The following is a 19645-nucleotide window of genomic DNA, read 5'->3' as shown; positions in this document are numbered from 1 at the left end:
GAATGTATGGCACCACTCAGAGAAAGCAAGTTAAACAAAAAAGCTAATTGGGACTTAATGATGCAAACAAAACACATGGCAGAAAACACAGCAGGTCCTAAATTATGTGAACTAAATATTGCATTTTATTCAGAGGAATTCAGATCTCCCTATCTACTGACAATAATCGGATTTACAAAGATTAACTAAGGATTATTTGTGCATACAGGAGGTGGATAGGCTTCAATTTTTCCCAAATATGTTGCATTTACAGTGCATGCTAACCTAAAAAGACATACAATGTTTAGACATGTATTCGGACAAGGTTGGTGTTTATTCAAACAATACTGCAAATTCAGACATTTTCTATGTATGCTATTCTTCTCAAATTCCATTTCCATTAATATCTGCAGGAAAGGTGACCATAGTGCACTGGCATTGCAAAGCGTTAGGAGAGAGTGGTACAAGGTAGCATTTTGCCTGCAATTCTCCAGACTTGAGTTCCCAACCTCAGTCATGCTGTCTGAGAGAGCTCCAAACACAGCCCTGTTTTAAATGTCTGGAGTCAGTTTTTGTTCAATGTTGTGCACGGGTCTTCACAACATCTCAAACACTTGTAATTGATAGCGGTTAGATTCAAAGGTGAGGTTTTAATTCGTAGAACAGAGACTGACAACATGCAGCCGGGAACAGATGGCAGAAATGCCAGCGAGATCGAATAACAAGCACCAAATGACAAATAGAAGCGATAAGGGAATCGTAAAATGCTAAACACGGTGGTGGGATAATAGACAAAATGGAGCCGAAAAGTCATAAAATGTCCTTAAAGAAACAAAACATTCCTCAGAAAAGTAAGAGGGAGGCCTCGTCAGCCATGCAGAAAGGGACTGCGAGGGGTGCCCTCCTGCTTCACAATTGGACAATAGGATGGGGAACAAATGATTGACACCAGGTAATCACTAGCCCACTGAAATAACCATATAGGTGAGAGGGGAAATCAGGCAGTTAGGGGCGAAGGCTTGCCCGAGGTGGCTACGGCCTAACACCTTGGTCAAGTTTAGCCTCCGAGGTGGCTGACGGCCGAACACCTCCAACAGCTCGAGGGATGTCCCAACAGAAGTGACCGTTGCAGCAGACTGCAGGAATCCACCCGATCAGAGACCACCGTACTGCCTCACCATCCATCCGGTTGTTTTGGTCCATTCCAGGGCCGTAGATCGCCCTTCTGTGTCACGAGTTGTATGTCTACTGTATCTATTTCAATCGCATGTGGTAATATCTGATGATGCTTTAAACTGTAGCTCTTACAACTCCCAAGACCCTTTGGGTAATCTGTGTGAGAACTGTGATCTAAATCTCACACACTGAAAAAGGACATTCTTTAGTGAAAGGCTGCTGGTTATAATGAACTCTAAATCTAGTGGAAGTAATTTCCTGGTGTTTTTGAATAGAAGTACTGTTGCTCAACTTAAGGAGAAGGATAATATATGCATGGAAAAAGCAATTTTGAATGCAGGCATTGTACAACTACGAGATCACCTCAGTGCTGGTATTGCAAAGCTACGATGTAATATTGTAGAATTCTTAGTTTAGCAATACTGAGCCTAGGATAACATTGGCGCCATTTCTTTAAATTCCACAATATTATCTTCTCATTGTGCAAAACTACCAACCAAGGTGATGGGTAAAAGGCCCGTAAGTCCAGGTCACTGAAGTTGAACAAACAAAAAGATACGAGGTAAATCAGGAAGTCGTCGTAAGCTGTTGCTGAGTGTGGGTTTTAAAATTGCAGGAGCAAGGATGAGGGAGGGAGGGAGGGAGGGAGGGAGGAAGTTGTAATTTTCATCCCCTCAAAGACCTAGCTGAAAGTAGAAGACAACGTGATGAGTCTCTATTCCAACTTGGGTAAATGCATTTGCACCAAAGGAGCTTAGAAGGAATAAGACAAAAGTTTGTAGGATCACTGACACTAGTAATAATATCAATAAAATAGTGAGACATATAAAAGTCTGAACCAGAGTGGCAGAGAGAGGTCAGAGGCATTGTGTGATCATGTGATGTGCTTTCTTCTTGTGTACTGTCCAGCAGTGTGAGAGTGTTACTAAGGGTCTCTCTTGGCAACAAAGCAGCATCTGAGTATTATTAGATGGATTTAGCCTTGAGAGTTAAGAGTCTTTGAGGTTAGAAATGGTGTCTGGTATGAATAAGGAAATTAAGTTTCTTGAAGGCAACTTTAGCAAAGGAGATGTGGAAATTCCAATTAAGGTCAGAGGAGATCGTGAGACCAAGAAGCTTGATAGAAAAGGAAGAAAAAGGGGCTGTTAATTAGATTTGCAAGAGCCAAGAAGTAATTGTATCTTTCAGGAATTGAAAGAAACTAAATTTTTACTGCCTTACAGGAGGGTACAAAGGAACCTTGAGATTACAGACTAAGACAAAAAGAACAGTACAAGTTATGATGAGAGATGTGATCGTCATGTCATCATTGTAGAATCACATCACACGGTTAACAGGAGAGAAAACTAGGGAATTATTCTGCACTAAAAAAAAACCCCTGCTGTGAGTTCTCCATCTCAGTTCTGATCTGTGAAGGAACAAACTCAAGCTACCTTCAACATTAGTCACAATCTACTGACCAGCATTTTGCAGAAGCTTGGGTGCAGATTGCTTGACATTCCCTCAGCTCGTTCAGAGGATTACAATTACGATTGAATCCTAATTAATATTTAAGTTGGACTCCTAAAATATGACACTGTCTCTGGGCAACATTTACCAGGGGACTGATGATATTGTTACTGGAATGGCTGGATGAGCAATTCTGCATAAACAAGTGTTGGAGAATCAATGCACTTCTATATAGAGTTTAGCATTAAACAATGACAAAATAGATAACACAGCCACCATGGGTAAAGCAAAGTTAGACAGAGTTAGGCTACATAACTGTCTACATGTACTAACAGACTTTTGCTAACATAAAGCCACTGAAAAACTTGTTCTTGAGCAAACCAGCCAAAACAGGAAGATAAGGTTAAGAAAGTAGAAGCAGAGGAGCAATAGAAATGCTAAACAAAGAAAGGATTGGACTTGTATCTACTTTCTCACGGTTGCAGACTAAGAGTGGGGCCTCCGCAGCAGCTATGGTTCTACTCCTACGTAGTGCGTGCCACTGTTGATTGAAAAAGTTAGAAACAAGAATGATTATATAAAGGAGAGAGAACATTAGTTATCGATCACCGGAAGGACAGGACCCAGTCAAGGTGCTCCAAGTCATGGGTATGTACTTACTTAAGGGCTTGTAACAAAATAGGTGTCATAGTATTAATAACCAGCTGTGAATATAACGTTTGGTTAAGTTCAAGTGGACTTGGGACTAATAAAGTTGTACACCAAACTAGTATCTCATGTATTACTTGAATCAATTGACGTGCCACCTGGTGCATTGAGTAGAATGGGTCTATACTCTCTGGAGTTTAGAAGAATGAGATGTGATCTCATTGAAACATATAAGATTCTGAGGGGGATTGACAGGGTAGATGCTGACAGGTTGTTTCCCCTGGCTGGAGAGTCTAGAACTAGGGGGGCACAGTCTCAGGATAAGGGGTCGGCCTTTTATGACTGAGATGAGGAATTTCTTCACTCAGAGGGTTGTGAATCTTTTGAATTCTCTACCCTAGTGGGCTGTGGATGCTGAGTTGCTGAGCAGATTCAAGACAGAGATTGATAGATTCTTGGACTCTAAGGGAATCAAGGGATATGGAGATCAAGCGGACATGTGGAGTTGAGGTCGAAGATCAGCCATGATCTTATTGAACGGCAGAGCAGGCTCGAGGGGCCGTATAGCCTTCTCCTGCTCCCAAATCTTATGTTCTTATGTATTCAACAGTGAGCAACAAAAGAATGGCTGCTCCATATGGCCAGTCCCAAAATTTGAAAATCACATTGTACTATATCTCCTACCCCGCTCAATCACTCCTTTTGCCAAAAAACTTGCCAGTTCACTCCTGAATTTGTCCACCATACCAGCCTCCACTAGGTGACACAATGGAATTCCGTGCTTGCACTGACATAGGTTGACTGAATATACAGTAAAATGCATGGCACGTACCTCGGGCACTACCTTATGCTTCCTAGTGGATGTCAAGCTTCTGGTTACACTTGAAATGATGCCGCCACCATTCAGATCACAATCTGTAAACAGAAAATAGACTGAATTTTAACAGAAAACAGAAAATATTGGAAGTATACAGCAAGTCAGCTAATATGTTTGAAAATAAATCATTTCACGCCAGGCTCTTCAGAACGTTTGACAGTTTGTTAATGGCATAACAAAATGATTTTAAAAAAAGACTGGGCTGATCAGACTGTGGCATTTGGAAGCATTGATAGTGGGAATCCACAAGCCACATTTTAAGTGTTGGGGAAGAGGAGAATAAAACAAAATCCTGTGGGGTGCTTTCCAGCCTGTAATGGTCTGGTGCAAAGACCAAATGTCACCACGAGTACTGAACAGTGGAGAAAACGCGAGTCGCCAAAAGGATTTTCAATAAAAATTGGAACATCTTTTTAATTGGCAGCTGTTTGTTGACTGTTGATTGCTCGTTTTCCGTACGTCCTTAGTCATTTTTCATTTGAAATGCACGTACCTGCTTTGCCAGCTTTTGGCACATTCCCTCCCAGATGTGGTTTGTTGCACTTTAATGAATGAAATATGAGTCCATCAGGTGCAACATACTTGGTATATGAAATGTGACTGGCACAAGACACGACATTGATGTCGGCAGGTAAATCAATTTTCAGGCAATTTTATTTAAAAAGCAGAGATTTAAAGCTGCAATAATGTACTCATTAAAAACCATAAATGGCAAAACAAGTGCAGTCTTCTAATACTTGTTCATAACATAAATTAATTTTAATTGTTTCTTTTGCACATTAACAGGTTACAAAATGGATATTCTCCACTTTGCAATTCCTCAGAGTAGCATTCATTGTATCGGCGCATCCTTCTGTTACTAAATTGTGACAACATGGTGCTGTTTGCCGAGACACATGGAAATCGAGTTCGGTTTCAATTTTTCCCCTTTCAGTGAAACACAGAAAAACTCCCATTCTGCTCAACCGTTACAACTTACACGGCGCTCTTCTTGGAAACATCCAAGGCACTTCGCAGGATAACGGAGAAGACAGAAAGAAGTATGAGTGAAAGTTACAGATAATGGCTAAAGGCTTGGCGACGAGATCGGCTTTGTCGAAGCTTTTGATGGTGGGGAGAGAGGTGGCAAGGAAAGAGGCTTTATGGAGGGAATTCCACAGTGCAGGGGCATGGTAGCTGAAAGTTTTGCCATCGACAAAGAACGGAGGGGTAGACAGTCAGAAGAGTACCAAGTCCATGCTGCCTCATAGCAATGATTACAACAATAATTTCAAAGGGGGCTCGGATAACTCTGTAAGCTGTCATTTTAACCTCAAAATAGAAATCATGCTCAGGTATTTTTTTTATTTCTCAATTAGGCAACAGCAAATACTGAAAGCCATCTGCCACCCATCTGCCTGTGGGCAATATGGTGCTGCCTTGTTCCTAAATTGGGTGGGAAATGAGACACATTAGCTACCAGTAAAGCAACCGAGGAGTCTAATTAGACTGAGCAATTGGCCAAAGTTCCAAGACCGAGTCCTTAAACCAGTCACTGCTACCACTCTGTTGTCATTCATGACTGAGCTCAATTTAAATCATCAAGCCAATTTACCACTTCCTACAATCCCCATTACGTGTGTTCAAGCTTTATGCCCAAGTGGACTGCTAAGGTGTGTATCAGAGACCCACAGGCCAAATGTAAAGTTTAAATCAATGCTTCCACTAATTGGACGTATCCAAAAGTACTGATAATTACACATCTTTGTGTTCAGAGTTAGCAGTGAGGCAAAATGGTTCAAAAACAGCCTTTTCCTCACCATCAGGCCCAGAAAATTCAAACAGGACAAACCAGGAAGCAAATGGAAGTACATTCCCAGGACTTGCAAGGCTGGATTGCCAGGGACCACAGGCCATTATTTAGACACCCAAGGGTAAAAAACTTGGAAACCCAAGCCTGATATCACCTAATCTACAATCTCTCAATTTGCATCATCTTGTACTATTCTCAACCTTGGTGGTGTCCTGTGCCAAGCCTTGGCCCACCATTTGGGTCTTTCAATACTAAAGAACATTGATTTCATGGCCGTCACCTTTGCTGGAATTTTTTCATTAAGTAAATACGTCAATTCCCTTCTAATCTTTCAACCACTATCTCAGGATCATCAAATTTGCATGGATCGATTCGGATTCTCGTTTATTAGTTTAAGCTCCCCAGATAATCCTGAATTCACGCTTCAACAGAACTGTGTTATCCTATCGACATCAAGCTATAAAATACAAGTTCACATTTCAATTTTAAAGGTTGGACTCACATTAACTATTTTCCAGTTTCTGAAGTTTTCTCGAGAGAAGTTTTGTTAGAGCTTCTTCCAAGTCCTGTCAATTCTTTAAACACTCGTCCATGTATTCTCTGAGGCTAGTCACATCATGAAATTTCAATTGCTCAGTTTTCAGATATTTGTTAATTTCCAGTTCTGCTAATTTCTCTTATCCATTCACATCTTTATTAATAGATGGGGATAGCACTGCTTCTTCCATTGCAATACTGACGAGTTCAGCCATTGCACTTTCTTCCAACGCTTCCCCTCACCAATCTCAAAGGTGGTCTTTTGACCCCCCTCGCTTTCTTCACCCTTCCCTTATGGGGTGCCTTATCGAAGGCCTTTTGAAAATCCAGATAAATTACATCTACTGCATTACCATTGTGGACTCCCTCTGTTACATCTTCAAAGAATTCAATAAGGTTGGTCAAGCAAGACTTTCCCTTTTGAAATCCATGTTGACTATTCAATATTATATTTTTGTACTCCAACTGCTGACCCAACTCAGTGCACAACATCCAGAAAAATACCAGGAATTGAAACATAGGGCTTCCTCCCATGCATGATTTATTGCTACACCAGGCAATGTTTCTGTCCAGAAGCCCATTAAGGGAGCCAATTTTCCCCCTCCTCAAAGATGTCCACTCCTTCTTGTAATACAGTTTCATGGACAAAGGCCACTCTTCAGTTACTTGACCAATTGACCATTATTCATGTGTGAAGCAATAGCGAGTGTTGACAGGCTATTCAACTACAAGGGACCATCAGGACCAAACCCGATCGTGTTCTCACAGGACATCCACACATTTGAACTTTTAGAAAGGGGTCAATGGATAGTGAGCAAGAGCAGAAACCCTGGCCAATTTTCCCCTCGCCAACCCAAGGGCACTGAGCCAACTATAGCACCACTATTGCTGCTCCAGGTAAGATCAGCTAGCTCAGCAGAGAATGCGGAACAAACCCAGGACCTTCCTCATCTTCATTTCTCAGCTACTCATTGGATAAGCTTCGAGTCATCAAAGGCGGCCTGGGTCTTTACTTTTAATGTTTAGTCTCTATGAACATGCTCATGTTCTGCTTCAGGTCCATTATACTCAATACAATACCCCACTTTTGTTGTTGCTTGGTTTTGTATACACGTCCCCCACTTCCTTAAGTCATTCACACCTTTACTGCCCCACGATACATAAAGCAAAAAATATGATCCATAAGTCACTTTTAAATCCAACTGCGAGTGAAGTGGTGTCTTTCAGACCAGTGTAATATCTCAAGTGTCTTTATAGCAGTGCTATAGTGACACTGGATTTTACAGTAATTAATTTATACCCTTTATATAGATGGTCCTGTTACAAAACCTTTTCTCCCCCTTCCATTATAGTTTCTGACTGCTAATACCAACTCTCAGCATGCCGAATATAATTATAAAATAGCAATTATTGAATTCCTAACAAGTAAACAAAGCCAGATGTGGGACAGATATAAACTGCCAAATCCAAGAGGACTCTGAACACAATCACGTCACAAGCTAAATGGAATTCTGAAAGTCATACACATTAAAATTTTATAGACGGATGGGTGAAACAGTCGATTAAAGTGTTTTCACTGCCAGGATTTCACCACCTAAGATTAGAGGTTTAACCTCAGTTGAGGCATAATCAACAAAAGGGAGGGAGGAAATCCAGTGCAATGATTATAATGCTGCAACCAAAACACTTGGAACTTTCACAATGGCCTGAAAAAAAGCACTTCACTCAGTATTTTAAGTACTGGAGAATACAGGCTAGTTATCTATTGCAGCTAAGACTGATGCTTGATCTCTCAAGTTCTGATGCAGCCCTGATATGTTGGCCCGTAATTTGTGGTCAGCAGCAAAGCAAGGGCGCTCGCCGCTGACCCGAAGATCTGGGGCAAGAAGTTTGCCCTTTTCGGCGTTCAATTAATTTAAGCGCTGTGTCATGGGGATTCCCAGCAAAGAGCTGCTATGACATCAATAAGCTAAAGAATTCTCACAAACAGCAAAGCAGGAAATGAGAAGCTGCTTTTATCCAGACTTTTTAAAAATGTTGAGAGCAAAATAAAGATTGGGACTTTCACATGGGGATACGGTAGAAGCTAAAATATATACAAATTAATTTTTTTTAAACTTTTTTTATTAAATTGTAATTATCATAATGAATAAATTTGACATTCCACAAATATAAAAAAAGTGTTTTTCGGGGCCAGAACATATGGTTAGCAGTCAATGCGCTGTTAAAATCCCAGTTATACCTATCCCAACAAGGTTTAACATTTAATGGGGTATTTAACAGCGCTATTAGCGCGGAAAAGCACAAGTTTTCGTCAGTTTCCCCGATTACACGGATTACCAGGTATGGCGGGGGTTGGGGTGGGGGTGGCCACAGTCCAGCCAGTGTCGGAGCAGTGAACGACTGAGCACATGCGCTACATGCTGCGGTCAGTTTGAGAGAGGTAATGACAGCAAACGCTGTTTGTTCCCTGCTAATGCCCACTGCACATTGTTTCTAATCTCCCCTTCACTACCTTTTGACCTAACCACATTGACCGCCTTACCGCTACCAAAAACTAGGAATCCCTTTTGTACGGCCATCTTTTGTAACTGCGACAACTCGAATTTCTACAGCAGCTTTAACGCAGTGAAGCGGAGATCAGGACTTGCAGTGGACAACCACTATTGACACACAGAATTAGTGGCAGGGAAGAAAGTGGGCAAACAACAGGACTGGGTATTTGAAAAATATTTTGGTTCAAGGAGTGGGGCACATCCAGATAGATCATGAATCTCAGGCACCCCACAAAGTAATTGGGTTGGACTGCTCAAACATTTCCCTCGTGTATGAAGTCAAGGGCAGCGTTGTCAGCCCGGTTCATTACTCTCTCGTTTAAACTATCAGTCTTGAGCCTTTACACCACAGTTGAAGGGTAATTGCAACGCAAGACTTATGTGCATGGTTAACTGTCACATGTTCTGGTCTCCTTAACAACAACTTTTTCCAGATAATTCGGTTCTCTTTTTCTAGAGGGGGAAAATTTTGTGACGCTGAACTGAAAATGTTCCAGCTTATTAGGAAATGGCAGCACTTTTGTCAGGGAAAAAGCAATTTTTCTGCAAATTAGCAACCAATGAAAAGGATAATTACTCGGCATCTCTCCTATAAATCAAGAACCTGCTGGAGCAGATGGTATACTAAAAGATATGAATAGTTATCTCTCTAAACTGCAATTCCAAGAGGTGTCAGTGTCTAGTGTGCCAAATGGTTTTCATTTTGGTTATATAAAAAAAAGGAGCAATCCTTTTTGACAATTTTTATGGCTTTCAAAAGGACTGGCTTGTACTGATACTTCTGTAGGAACTGGGGTTCCTAGCCGAAAAATTGAGATTGACTCAAAATCAAAAACAATAAAATTTAATGAACAAACGAAGCTGCACAGGAAACTGTAGGATACAATGCAAATAGGTTTGGTCTGCTTGAAAGCCTCTCTGGAAACTGCTAGAGGGTTCCGAGCTCAACTGCTACCAGGTTCCGAGCTCAACTGCTAGAAGGTTCCGAGCTCTGACGTCATGGCGTTCTTCCCGCCGTTGAGAGATCACGTGACGGACGGCATGACGTCATCACGCGGAGTACAGGAAAGAAGCCCTAGCACAGTTAACAGATACATTAAAGGTGCAGCCCCCAGCTGTACTACATTGCTGTAAAAGGAATTATATACAATTGTCCGTAATCCTCTGGTGGTTCCGCCACACTTCTATAATTTGCAACACAATAAGAGGAGGTTGGAAAAGTTGGGACTGTTCTCCTCGGAACAGAGAAGGTTAAGAGGTGACCTAATAGAGGTTTTCAAGATGACAAGCGGTTTGCGAAAGTAAATAGGGAAAAAATATTCCCTCTGGCGAGTGGGTCAATAGCCAGAGGTCATAGATTCAAAATCAGTGGGAAAAGATCCAGAGGGGAGAAGAGGAGAAATTTTTACACTCGAGTGTGGTCGGGATCTGGAACACTTCACCTGAAAAAGTGGTGGAAGCCGATTCCATAAATAATTTTTAAAATGGAGTTGGACAGGTACTGGAGGATGAACAACTTAAAAGGTTACGGACAAAAGGCGGGGAAGTGGGACTAAGCACGACTGCTCTTTCAAAGAGCTAGCTCAGGCACGACGGGCTGAATGGCCTCCTTCTGCGCTGCAAGATTCCATACAGGTCAAACTAAAATAATTTCAATGTGTTTGGGAGTATAGCGCTACCACACTTTGCTTTGCAGGTGAGGTCCTTGAATACCCAAAGTCTGGCATTTACGGACAACAGATGTTAGTTGCCAATGACCTATTTTTGTTGGCAAGTGAGCATTCATTGTCATCGTTGAGTTAAGGAGGGTTGGCAATAACGTAGAACCAGTTTAGTTATTGAAAAGCACCCAAACAGACCACAGAGTGCTGCCATCTTTTCAGCAGTTTGCTTGAACAATGTACAGGAAACTCTCGATTTACCGGCACCTAAATAACCGGAAATCTCTTAACCGGCAAAATTCAGGAGTAGGTTCAGGTAAGTTTTACTTCATATTAGTGGCCGTTCCTGGATTTGTGGCCGTGTAACAGGGGTTCCTGCACCTGTTGCTATGCAACAGGGACGCCTGGATCTGCGGCCGTGTACAGGGCTCTCGTACCTTTTACTATACCTCTCTGTAATCCGGACTTTTTGATAAACCGGCACCACGCCGGTCCCGTATAAAAAAGTTTTCTGTAGTAAGCATTTTTTGTTGGTTTAAAATATGGCTGCTGAAAACACCGCAACAATTCCGTCTGCTTCCATCTTATGCTGGCCAGATAGTTCATTAGTATTCGAGAAATGGTACCCTGAGCCAAGGGCAGAACAGGAACATTTTTTTTGCTGAATGCCTCATCAAGGTTTACAAACGTTTAAGGTGCGCAAGTTGCACCTTCACCCACACTTCTCTGAATTTAGCAAATTCCAAGAAAAAATATGCAAGACGAACTTTTACTACGTCATGGCAAACAGACAAATTGATCTTTTCAAGTTAGAATTTTTTTTAATTTTTTTTTTTTTTTTTTTATAAATGCAGGAATGGAAAGGAATATCTGTCTGTTTTCCATTCAGGCACCTGAATAGAAAGGGTTGAAGATGGTTGATTATTTGGGGAAGTAAGTGTGCAATGCTTTCCACACCAGTATATCAGGTGAACCCCTTTTTGAAAAAGGAGCAATAACAGGTTTCTTCCCTCACAGCCTTAGCGTCCCACATACTGTTAGCCATTATAGATGAGGTTTGGAAACTAAAGCCAAGTGTAATAATCCTTTCCATTGCTGAGAAGTAGTCTTACTTTGTAAAGCTAAACATCTAATTTGTCTTTGTGTCCTAATGCATAAAGTTACATTTAGTGTCAGCTGTGGTTCAGTTGGTAGCACCCTCGCCTGAGTCAGAAGGTTGTGGGTTCAAGTCCCACTCCAGAGACTTGAGTCCGAAAATCTGGTCATGATCACGTTGCTGTTTGTGGGAACTTGCTGTGCACAAATTGGCTGCCATGTTTCCTACATTACAACAGTGACTACACTTCAAAAAGGATAGGCTCAGGCCAACATCCCCAGCATCAAAGCTTTGACCACGCTCGATCAGCTCCGATGGACGGGTCACATTGTTCGCATGCCCGATACGAGACTCCCAAAACAAGCGCTCTACTCTGAGCTCTGGCACGGCAAGAGAGCCCCAGGTGGGCAGAGGAAACGCTTCAAGGACACCCTCAAAGTCTCCTTGAAAAAGTGTAACATCCCCACCGACACCTGGGAATCCCTGGCCCAAGACCGCACAAAGTGGAGGAGAAGCATCCGGGAAGGCGCCGAACACCTCAAGTCTCTTCGCCGGGAGCAAGCGGAAGCCAAGCGCAGGCAGCGCACGTCAACCCAAGCACCCCACCCACCCGCCCCTTCAACCACCGTCTGCCCCACCTGTGACAGAGACTGTAGGTCCCACATTGGACTCATCAGTCACCTGAGAACTCATTTTCAGTGTGGAAGCAAGTCATCCTCGGTTCCCAGGGACTGCCCAAGAAGGAGAAGACGCTTCAAAAAGTACTTCATTGGCTGTAAAACACTTTGGGACGTCCAGTGGTCGTGAAAGGTGCTATAGAAATGCAAGTCTTTCTTTTCACTCAAATTTATAAATACCAGACATTGCATTGTCTCCATTACAGGAAACTCCTCACCTTGCTTGTTAATGCAGTTGTCAAATTACTGCCTGATGAGTCCCATTTAACCAGACAGCTAAGAAAGGAGAAAAAAAATGACTCTGAAATTTAAAAAAAATGACAATCTGAAATAAAAACAAAGTGCTGGAAATACATAGCACACCTATCAGATTCTGTGAAGAGATTTGACAGGTTAATGTTTCAGACATGAATCCATCAGAATGAATGATAACCAGTCTTTTCTCTTCAGATGCTAGCAGAACTACCATGCTTTTTGCAGAATGTTCTGTTTTAATGCTCTTAACAGGAGACCAGCTCGAACACGAGCTCATCAATAAGCCACACATCTCTCTCCCATTAGCACACACAGATAAATCACAACTTGACTTTAGACATTGTTTGATCTTAGACAGCACTTTATTCCCCAGGAGACTGAGAAGTTGCTCTATATAATGGATCTGCTTCACAGCCACACGGGTACTCCAGTCATTTTAAAAATGCAGGATCAGCATTCAGATATGTGATTCGTTTGCTGTGCTTGCTCAGTCACACTGAGCCAACTGAGGTCCCTACCGAGCAGAATTGCACCAGAAATCCCAGAAGATACTGCTTGGAATATCCAGTATTATTTTAAGTACGAAGGCAAACCCAGACCTCCCACCCCTGCAAGCAATCTGATTCTTGGCCAAGCTCAACTCCGCAAAGAATATACCTGCAAATATTTACTAGAAACACCGAGCAGGCATGAGTGACCCTGGGAAAAAGATGTGGCAGGTCAGAGACCTGTTCCAAATTAAACTTCATTACAGCATTCCAGCAACTTAAAAATTGGGCTATGGCTCAATGTTATTTAAAACTGTTGGGCAGATTGCTTCTGAAGCCAGTTTGTCTACCTTCCGATTTTTTTTTTTTTTTTAATATTCGTTCATGGGATGTGGGCATCTCTGGGATGGCCAGCATTTATTGCCCATCCCTAATTGCCCTCGAGAAGGTGGTGGTGAGCCTCCTTCTTGAACCGCTGCAGTCTGTGTGGTGAAGGTGCTCCCACAGTGCAGTTAGCGGGGGGGGGGGGGGGGGGAGAGTTGCAGGATTTTGACCCAGCGACGATGAAGGATCGGCCGATATACTTCTAAGTCGGGATGGTGTGTGACTTGGAGGGGAACTTGGAGGTGGTGGTGTTCCCATGTGCCTGCTGCCCTTGTCCTTCGAGGTGGAAGAGGTCACGGGTTTAGTTGGTGCTGCCGAAGAAGCCTTGGCAAGTTGCTGCAGTGCATCTTGTAGATGGTACACACTGCAGCCACGGTACGCCGGTGGTGAAGGGACTGAATGTTTAAGGTGGTGGATGGGGTGCCAATCAAGCGGGCTGCTTTGTCCTGGATGGTGTTGAGCTTCTTGAGTGTTGTTGGAGCTGCACTCATCCAGGCAATTCTAATATTGGATTTCAGAAACTTTGATGGAAGTACCGATATGAAATTAAGTATTCTATCACTTACATCTCGCGAAATCTGTTGCGTTTGTTCTTTCTTCTGTTTAAACATTACTCAATAATAAAACTGATTCCTAGTTTATAGCACGTGAAATACTGTTTGGCAGAATTCGATTTATCCATGGTTGGGAGTGATTTGCAGTTACTGTTTCCTGTGAGCTTATCAGCAGCATAAAGGGTGTATTGCTCACCCTAAGCACACCACCTTCCAGATTACTTTGCATGTTTCATTTCATAGGAACCACAGGCTTGCTTGCCTGCCTGTCGAAGCAGTTGGTTACACAAGGCACGAGAAAGATTGTCTGGAGAGTGCCCGAATCATAATAGATGTGATTGACCCACACCAGATGGAATGTGGAAACAGATCCAGATGGCACAATAGTTTTATCAAGACTAATTTAACACAAGTTAACAAGTTTAGCAGCAACTCATTTTCTTCAAAAAAAATTAAATGATGTGAGATGTAAAAGTTAATCAACCAGAATTGGAAGATTAACGTTTCACTTGAAACATTTTCCTCCCAGGGCATAGTGTAAGGTGGGAGACGTCCGTGTTTGTTTTCTGAGCAGGTTTAACAACATTCAACTGCTTCCTATGTACTTCAACAACAAGTAAATTCACAAGATAAATATGGATGTCTCTAGATTTTTGATTACCTGAATCTAGCATTGGACATCTGAAAATGCTCGCCATTATAGTCCTCTTTTAGCCTTAGGAGGAGGCAAATGAGAGGGGACCTTAGAGGTACATAATATACTAAAAGGCAACAGAAGAATGGGTCCCAAGTGTCTCCCAAATGATTCCACAATTTCAGCCTTCACTACCCTAACTAGAAGTGTGAAGTAGTGTTTCCTGACATTAGTCCAGAACTGGCTTTCACCAGCTTACACCAACATTCCATTGTCCTGCAGTCACAGTTTAGCAAAACAATGCTCCAGATTTACCTTTCCTATTCTGTTTAATATGTTATACATTTCTTACGTTCTCTCTCAGTTGCCTCCTTTCAAGGTAAAAGGACCCTTATATAGCTGGGATTTCACAAACTCCTTCATCAGATTTTCAGTCGTCCAACACTAGATTCAGACAAGCAAAAGGAAAAAATGAATAAGTGCAGAAACCAATCTAGCCAACTCAACTTTTAAATATAATGTATAATACAGCAGTTACTAAATGAACTAGTTGCATTACACCAACCCTGCAGCAATGCTTCGTTTTCTGGACAAACTGTCCAACTTTAAACAATTTTCATCCTTTTTAAGCATGTCTACTGCAACGCCCACTGGCAACATTTATTTACAAATTAAAAACACGAGCAACACCCACCCAAAAAAATAGATTAGACAAGATAGGGGGCAATGATAATGCGTAACCACTATAAATAGTTTACACTGATTCACCATCCATCCAAATACCACTCATCTGAAGTGATCAGCCAAGCAAACAAACCAACAGCCCAAAATACCATTCATTTATAAAAAATATTATTGTACAAAATATAGCGACTTGATATTTAATATACAATAGCAACGTGATCAGCAGGACAATTTGTTCAGGCTGAAATCTAGACAGAAACTGACATTTACACGAGCTCCAGAACTTGAGATGTAAATGTGCTGTACACAGCATCAAACAGCACTCCACTGAGGTAACCGTAGAAATTTACCAGATTTGTTATGGGATGGGGCACCACACAAAATCACTTGCTCTAAAGATCACAAGATAATGATGGATGGAAAGGATGGCCACTCGGCCCATTGGATTCATCCATCCAGGGAGATTCCAACAGTCCCCCTTCCATTATAACATCCAAGTGCTTCTTAAATGATTCCAGAGTCTTTCTCCGCTACTCTTAATTATTTCACATGTTGATTACTCTTCGCATGAAGAAGGAATTCCTGATATCTGTCTGACAAGTACCGTTCTCTAGTTCGAACCAGTGTCCCTTAGTTATACTCCCACAGTTCAATTTAAAGTAATAGTTTGTTTTAAATTCTTCACTACCCTTAACAAACTTATATACCTCCAATAGATCACCTCCCAGACTGAAAAGTCCAAGTTGCGTTGGTCTTTTCTCCTAACTCCGACACGGACACTGGATATTAGCCTTGTGGTTTTTCTCTGCACTGCCTCAAACATTTCAATGGCTCTCGCTTCTGAGTGAGCAGAACTTTTTTTTTTTTTTTTTTTAATTAATTCACGGGATGTGGGCGTCGCTGGCAAAGCCAGCATTTATTGCCCATCCCTAGTTGCCCTTGAGAAGGTGGTGGTGAGCCGCCTTCTTGAACCGCTGCAGCCCGTGTGGTGAAGGTGCTCCCACAGTGCTGTTAGGGAGGGAGTTCCAGGATTTTGACCCAGCGACGATGAAGGAACAGCCGATATATTTCCAAGTCAGGATGGCGTGTGACTTGGAGGCAACTTGGAGGTGGTGGTGTTCCCATGCGCCTGCTGCCCTTGTCTTTCTAGGTGGTAGAGGTCGCGGGTTTGGGAGGTGCTGTCGAAGAAGAACTCAAAGCAGTATTGAAGATGCAGTCTGCTAGATCGTTACCTCTTCTGACTTGTATTCTACTGTTTTGTTCAGTCGCTCAACATTCGATTGGCTTTGTTGATTGCTGTTCTGTATTGGCTGGGCTTGCGTAGCATTGAGTCTGCTAAAACTCATGGGTCTCTTCCAGCTTCATCCTGAAGCTATTTCGATACTGTTCATGGAGTACACGTGTTGTCAACTTTTCTTCCCATGTGCAGCACTTTACATGTATTTGTATCACATTTCATCATCCATTGTACTGCCACTTAGATATCTTCTCCAAATCCTTCAGTAGTTTGAGTTGCCCCCTCCAATTTCACTTCCCCTCCTTGTTTGGTTATCATCTGTAAATGTGACCACTTTTCATTGAGCTTCAAAATCTGAGACCAGAGATATCCCACTCAGTTTTTCATCCCACTCTGACATAATTCCTCGAAGGAGCACACATCATTCCTATTTTCCAGCCAGTTTCCCTCAATGATTATATAAGGGCTTCACAGATCTCTTCTCTGATCAGTTACTCCGATAATTAACTTACCCAAACAGGGATATTTCTTGGTGCATAGCAACCCACTGTATTGGCAACATACAAGAGGACGACCAGTATATTTTAAAATATTAACACCCAAGGAAAACACAAAGCTATTCCACTCTTTTACAATTTACCAGGCTCCACCACAGCGCATCAATCCTCATCCTATAAATTTACCCTCAGCTACCGATTTGTAAACGCCTCCATTTACTGAAACTCGAAGCTATGAGACTTCTCCATTGTACAGCACAGAAGGAGGCTGTTCTGCCCATCATGGCTATACCAGCTCTTAGCTAAAGCAATCCAGAACACATCCCACTCTCGTGCACTTGCCCCATCATCCTATATTTTTCTCTGCTTCAAATATTTATTCAATATTCCTTCAAAATATGCAATAGTCTCTGTCTCAACCAGTCCCCGTGACAAAGCATTCCATGCTCCAACAACCCTATAATTCTCCTGCCTTCATTCTCAGGAGTAATTTTAAATTGATAATTCGCATCACTGGCGTCCAAACTAGAGGAAATAGCCTTTCCCTGTTCACTAGCAAAACCCTTCATACTTGTAAAACTCTTAAATTTCCCCTTGGCCTTCTCTACTCCAGTGGACGTAGTTCCAGTGCCTTAAGTCTGTCCTCACAATTACAGTTTGCCATCCTGCTAAATTTATACTGTACACACACTCTATGGGTTTCTTATGAACACTTTAAAGTTTGCTCCATCTCTATGGCTTATGAACCCTTTATGTGTCCGCTGTGGCTCAGTGCACAGCACTCTCACCTGAATCAGAAGGTTGTGGGTTCATGTCCCACTCCAGAGGCTGCGCTGCACTGTCAGAGGTGCCGTCGTTAGGATGAGATATTAAACCAAAGCCCCGTCTGCCCCCTCAGGTGAACGTAAAAGATCCCACAGCCACTATTTCAAAGAGGAGCCAGGGAATTACCCCTGGTGCCCTGACCAATAATTATCCCTCAATCAACATCACTAAAACAGATTGTCTGGTCATTATCACATTGCTGTTTGTGGGAGCTTGCTGTGCACAAATTGGCCGCTGCGTTTCCTACATTACAACAGTGACTACACTTCAAAAAGTGTTTCACTGGCTGTAAAGCACTTTGAAACAGAAACAGAAGATAGGAGCAGGAGTAGGCCATTCGGCCCCTCGAGCCTGCTCCGCCATTCAATGAGATCATGGCTGATCGTCCAAACTCAGTACCCTGTCCCTGCCTTCTCCCCATATCCCTTGATCCTTAAGAAATATATCTAACTCCTTTTCAGTCAGGCTCACTGATACAAAATCATTGCTAATTTCCATTATCCATTACAGATATTACAATGAAGATTGGAGGCTCCACTGGAACACTTTACACTAGCCTTACATCCTGTGGTCGTGAAAGGTGCTATATAAATGCAAGTCTTTACTTTCTTTTTAATTTGCTCCATCTCTATGGCTTATGAACCCTTTAAGGTTTGTTACATTTCTATGGCTTATGAACCCTTTCAACTTTGCTCCATCGCTATGGCTTATGAACCCATTAAAGTTTGCACCATCTCCATGGCTTTATATTGAACCCATTAAAGTTTGCACCATTTCTGTGGCATATGACCCTTGAAAGTTTGTACCATTTCTGCAGCTTATGAACCCATTAAAGTTTGCACCATCTCCATGGCTTTATATTGAACCCATTAAAGTTTGCACCATTTCTGTGGCATATGACCCCTGAAAGTTTGCACCATTTCTGCGGCATATGACCCCATTAAAGTTCACTCCATCCCTGTGGCTGTATTTTTAAGTCTGTAAAGTGTGTTGCACGATGAGCCCCAGTAATATTTAGCAGGTGCAGTCAGGGGGAGCACCCTGCAGTGTGCATGGTACCCCGCCCTTTGCTGTGCACGTCAGCTGGGCTGCACACTGGCCGCGAGCCCAACGCCTGGCAACAGCCCCCCGGGCCTCGCTGACAACACCGCGACCCACAGCGCCCGGCCTGGCCCGGCACCCGAGGGCCAAAAGGGGCTAGCGGGGGAAGCTGCGACACCGACAACACACTGCGAACCATGCCCTTACTCACCGCGGACTCAGCGGCAGCGATCCATTGCCAGTCCCTCTCGGCAACGCCAGTAACCAGGGCCCCGCTCCACTCCGCGCAGCGTTGCCGACGCCCTGACTCCACCCCCTCCCTCTACGTCATCGCGTAAACGTCACGCAACCGGGATAGCGGGCTGCAATGCGCATGCTCTGTCCGCATCGCGCACTGATACCAGGTGGGCAGAGGCCGGGGCGCTTCACTTACTGCTGCCCTCACCCTCCGAAGTGTGAAAATGTACCTGTTGTTCATTAAAAAAAAAATTATTTCAAGTTATTATAGAATTGTAGCATCTTCTCCTCTGAGTCAGAGGTTTTGGGTTCAAGTCCCACTCCAGCGACTTGAGCACTATCTAGGCTGACAGTCCCAGCGC

At 42.8% G+C, this 19645-nt stretch overlaps 1 protein-coding gene across 4 annotated transcripts in view; it reads right to left on the bottom strand.

Annotated features, from left to right (window-relative positions):
• micu1 (mitochondrial calcium uptake 1) overlaps nt 1-19375 on the bottom strand; it is a 106812-nt gene extending 87437 nt beyond the window's left edge. For 2 of the 4 annotated variants that reach the window (XM_085970640.1, XM_085970643.1), the window contains exons 1-2: nt 19258-19375; nt 4085-4167 (exon numbers count right to left, since the gene is read on the bottom strand). The gene's annotated coding sequence lies outside the window, so the exon portion shown is untranslated. Of the gene's footprint in view, nt 1-4084; nt 4168-15114; nt 15207-19257 lie in introns of all 4 variants that reach the window. The other 2 variants (XM_085970642.1, XM_085970644.1) reach the window with 2 other exon arrangements.
• Between the last annotated feature and the right edge of the window lie 270 nt (nt 19376-19645).

The sequence above is a fragment of the Somniosus microcephalus genome, chromosome 29 (genome assembly GCF_052327205.1).
Source record: "Somniosus microcephalus isolate GS21.2 chromosome 29, FLI_Smic_1.0, whole genome shotgun sequence".
NCBI classification, from domain to species: domain Eukaryota; kingdom Metazoa; phylum Chordata; class Chondrichthyes; order Squaliformes; family Somniosidae; genus Somniosus; species Somniosus microcephalus.
Note: the sequence above shows the minus strand (reverse complement) of the source record. Positions and strands in the feature narration are given on the sequence as shown.